This window comes from Cebus imitator, unplaced genomic scaffold (assembly GCF_001604975.1).
Source record: "Cebus imitator isolate Cc_AM_T3 unplaced genomic scaffold, Cebus_imitator-1.0 Scaffold425, whole genome shotgun sequence".
In the NCBI taxonomy this organism is placed as follows: domain Eukaryota; kingdom Metazoa; phylum Chordata; class Mammalia; order Primates; family Cebidae; genus Cebus; species Cebus imitator.
This window is the reverse complement of record NW_016107740.1, coordinates 1,799,348-1,804,210: the sequence shown is the minus strand read 5'-3', so window position 1 is coordinate 1,804,210 and position 4,863 is coordinate 1,799,348. Positions and strand designations below refer to the sequence as shown.

General features: G+C 45.1%; 1 pseudogene; it reads right to left on the bottom strand.

Moving 5' to 3' along the window:
- Positions 1-301: 301 nt before the first annotated feature.
- Positions 302-3,925, bottom strand: LOC108290141 (annotated as a pseudogene).
- Between the last annotated feature and the right edge of the window lie 938 nt (positions 3,926-4,863).

Genomic DNA, 4,863 nt, shown 5'->3' with positions numbered 1-4,863 from the left:
AGCCACCGCACCCAGTTGGGTTTTTTGTTTTTCCAGCCAAGCAGCAGCTTTATCAGTGGTGCTGGGTTCTTTCCATACCTTGCAATGTGCTCAGAAGCATTCTCAAGGGTTTCCACGGAATGCCTCCCAGAGCCCGGGACAGCACTGTGTAGCACTGACGCTGGAATCATATAAATAAAGCTTTGGTGTGTAGGTTTGTAGGAGAGAGTACAGGTAAACACTGACAGAAAACATCAGACAACACCAGCTCTCAATGTGAATTGGGTTTTTGGCCAAGGGGGTAACTTCTAAGTGACTGGACACTGGCCTGTTGCCATGGCTTCTCAAGGCCCCAGCAGCAGGAGGAGGGCGTCTAGGGCTGAGGCTCCACGTGGCCCTGTTGCTTCACCTGCATTTGCAGATATCGCCCTTTGCCTTCCTCCGAGCCCTTCTCGTCCTCGGTCTTGGGCGTGAGCTGGGGCACAGCAGTGACCTGCCCTCCTGGCTCAGAGACACATAGGTGAAGGCACTGGCAGCCAGGTAGGGCTTCTGAGAGCTGTCCACACCAGTGTCAGCGTCCACCGAGACCTTGACCTCCATGGACTTATTGCTTGTGAAGGTCATGCATCCTGAGATGGTGATGACGCAGCCTTTTCTGATCTTGTGAAAATTAATGGTGTTCACAGAAGCTGTGATGATGTTGGTCTTACAGTAGTGTGCAGCCACAATCCTGGTGACCTGGTTAATGAGCTTCATGGTCATGCCTCCATGCATGAAGCTGTGCAGGGTACAGTCTGAAGGCCCCACCAGGTGGATCAAGCTGTAGCTGACAGCTCTGGGTTGAGGACTGGCTGGCTGATGTCCTCGTTCCTCCAATTGGCCTCCATGCACTCCAGCTGCTGGGCTTCCTACTGCTTCTAGCCCTCCTCCTCCTGCTGCTGCTGGGAATACTCAACAGGAGGCACCTTGGGGACCCTGTCCACATTCTTCAGCGACAGGGGCAAATACCAGAGGATGGCCTTATTGGCCAGCTTTTTGGCACCTATGAGGATGTTTTTGGATATCATGTTGACCTGCAACTCCACAGAATGCTTGGTGGTGTATGTAGGTGATCTCTGAGCTGACATGGGCCACCTCACTGATGTACTTGGGCGACAGGAAGTCGGTGTGCCCGACCCGAGCCAGCACGGCCACACAGCTGGGTGCTGATGATGGCACTCGCCTCCTTAATCATCTTCAGGACGGTCCCCCCGTGGACATTGCCGGCCACGTTGGCATCATTTGGCTGAATGATCCGGCAGATCTGGATGGTGGATGGTGTCTTGACGTCTGGGCCCGACCATGCTGGCAGCTGGGGGGTGGACGGCGGTGGTGGTGCATGACTAGCTGCAGGAGGGTGCAGGTGTCTGGCCGGCCCGGTGCAGAATTGAGTTTTAGTTTTGAGAAAATTAAAGTTTTGGTTGTTAATATGATTGAAGTTTTGGCTAACTTCAATTTTAAAATTCACCAATAATAAAACTATTATTTATCAATAAGAAGAAGTGAGGTCGAAAATATTCAATCCCTTCAATTCAGTTGGGGAATAAACTATTTCTTTTTTTTTGAGATGGAGTCTCGCTTTGTCGCTTAGGCTGGAGTGCATTGAGTGGTGTGATCTCGGCTCACTGCAATCTCCGCCTCCCAGGTTCATGCGATTCTCCGGCCTAAGCCTCCCGAGTAGCTAGGACTACATGTGCGTACCACCATGCCTGGCTAATTTTTTGTGTTTTTAGTAGAGATGAAGTTTCACCGTGTTAGCCAGGATGGTCTCGATGTGCTGACCTTGTGATCTGCCTACCTCGGCCTCCCAATGTGCTGGGATTATAGGCATGAACCGCCATGCCCAGCCCTAAACTATTATATTTTTTTAACATCTGACACATATCAAGCATTTACTTAGGTGTCTGGATCCATATTGCAATTTAATTCTTTCAACTGTCCTGGCTGGGCATAGTGTCTCAGGCCTGTAATCCCAGCATTTTGGGAAGTTGATGGGGGAGGATCACTTGAGCCCAGGAGTTCATAGACCAGCCTGGGCAACACAGTGAGACTGCCATCTCTAAAGAAAAGGAAACAAAACCAAACCAGTCCTTTTTTTTCTTTTTTCTTTTTTTGAGACAGGCTCTCACTCTGTCACCCAGGCTGGAGTAGAGTGGAGCCATCTCGGCTCACTACAACCTCTGCCTTCCAGGTTAAAGCAGTTCTCCTGCCTCAGTCTCCTGAGCAGCTGGGATTACAGGCCCATGCCACCATGCCTGGCTGAAAACTAGTCCTTTAAATTTAGCGTCCTGGCTGGGCACGATGGTTCACGCCTGTAATCCCAGCATTTTGGGAGGCTGAGGGAGGTGGATCACTTGAGCTCAGGAGTTTGATGCGGGCCTGAGCAACATGGCAAAACCCCATCTCTACCAAAACTACAAAAATTAGCCAGGTATGGTGGCATGTGTCTGTAGTCCCAGCTGGGGGAGGCTGAGGTGGGATGATCACTTGACTTTGAGAGGCAGAGGTTTGATGAGCCGAGATAATGTCACTGCACTCCAGCCTGGGCAAAACAGTGAGATCCTTTCTAAAAAAAAAAAAAGAGAGAAAAAAAAATTAGTATCCTTATCCTCACTTTAGAGTTAAAGAAATTGAGGCTGGGAGCAGTTAAGTAACTTGGCAGAGATCATACATTAATGGGACGGTGGCACTAAAAATACAAACCTACACCTGAAGTTTAAAAGCCTATGTTATTTTCCAATTCACCATACTACTTCTTTTAGTAAAAGTAAGAGAGGATACTTTGTATCTGTCTTGTTTCACATAAATTATAATAAAGCTCCTTAAGGACAGGGGCCATGTCTTAAATTTTTACAATATCCCTAATGAATTTTCAAGAAATACTGCTTAAAAGGTATGGTTGGTTCCTGGTACTTAAATAATGTTATTTAATTTTTAAATGGTACTTCAATGATAGAAATAAATTACACTTTTCTAGCCTTAGTATTTATTATGCAATTATTCTGACTTATTTCATATCGGAGACAATTTTGTCATTCATCTTACATAAAAAAATATGTAAACAGGCTGGATGCAGTGGCTTACGTCTGTAATCCCAACACTTTGGGAAGCTGCAGCAGGCAGATTGCTTGAGCTCAGGAGTTTGAGACCAGCCTAGGCAGCATGGCAAAACCCTGTTTCTACAAAAAATATAATTATTAGCCGAACATGGTGGCACATACCCGTGATCCCACCTACTGGGAGGCTGAGGTAGGAGGATCACCTGAGCCCAGGGAGTTTGAGGCTGCAGTAAGCTATTATCATGCCACTGCATTCCAGCCTGGGTGACAGAGTGAGACCCTGTCTCAAAAAAAAAAAAAAAAAAAAAAAAAAAAAAAGCATAAACATACATGCAGCTTCTTTTTTTTTACTGTCATTCTGCCATATTTGGAATGTACATTATGATACCATGCTCATATACAATATATTAAATGTACTTAACTTCATTTGCAGGCTACTTAACTCTAGGAGGTGCTTTATGAATACCATTCTGGGACTTTGAGGATTTTCCTAAGTACTTTCTGTCTGTTCAGTACTGGGAATATTAATAATAAATAAATAGTAAAAGGACAGTACTATCTACAGTGTTGAAAACACTGACAGAGAAATGGACTTTGTCTTTGGAAAGGTATTAGCCTCAAAGGGTTAAGTAGTCCTAGAACTTGAAAACATGTTTTTTTCTTTTTTTTTTTTGAGTCTTGCAGAATTAGGCAGAATGGAAACCCATATTTGAATGTACCAAAATAGTTATCAGCCAAGGACTCTTCACCCTGGGATTGGTGCTCTTGCCCTGGCCCTAATGCCTTTCCTTTCAAAATACAAACCAGACCAAACCAAACAAAAATACCTCACACTCCTCAAACTGCATCCTGATTAGCAACATTCAGGATTTATGTTTCAGGCAGGCCATCACCAAACATTGAAAAGTCTAAGTTCTTAGGCAGGGACTGAGAGGAAAGTCTAGTAGGTGGAATGTGTTACTTGGCCCCAGACCCAGCTCATATTTTCCATAAGCAAACACCACCTTAGCTTAGGGTGAATGTCTTTAAGAACACCCCTGGAGCTGGCCTCCCTCAGCTCCGGAAGGTTTTTTTTGAAAAGTATAAGCCAGTTTTGAGAACCTAAATAATTTCATTACAAAGAACTTTACATTTCCTTTTAACAAGTGTTTACAGAAAACCTTTTATGAGGTCGGGAGCAGTGGCTCACACCTGTAATCATAGCACTTTGGGAGGCCAAGGCATGGGGATCAGTTGGGGCCAGGAGTTCAAGACCGGTCTAGCCAACATGGTGAAACCCCATCTTAGGAGGCTGGGGCAGGAGAATTGCTTGACCCAGAAGGGGAGGTTGCAATGAGCCGAGATCACACCACTAACCTCTGTTTGCAACAGAGCGAGACCCTGTCATAAACAAACAAAAACAAGAAAGAAAACCTGCTATGATAGATTTCTTTGAATGTAACTATCAAGAAACAACTGAAGTTAGCTTAGGCCAAAAAAGGAGAGATTTATTGTAAGAATATAGGGATGTTTCAAAGAAACCAAGGAGAGAGATGTAGCTGGCCCCAGGAAAGACCAGAAACAAGTTGAGAGCCCAGATATTACTTTCTCTCCACCTCTCTAATATCTCTCCTCTGCTTGTTTCTTCTCGTTAGAGCAGCTAGCTTCCTCTGCTACCCTGGCCCAACGTAGAATACAGCTGCCTCCAGTTCCTGAGTTAATCTCATACACACTCAGCAGCACAAAGAAACTGAGAATCCCAAATCTTTTATATGTTTACACAGCAAATAGAATTTTTTTTTTTTTT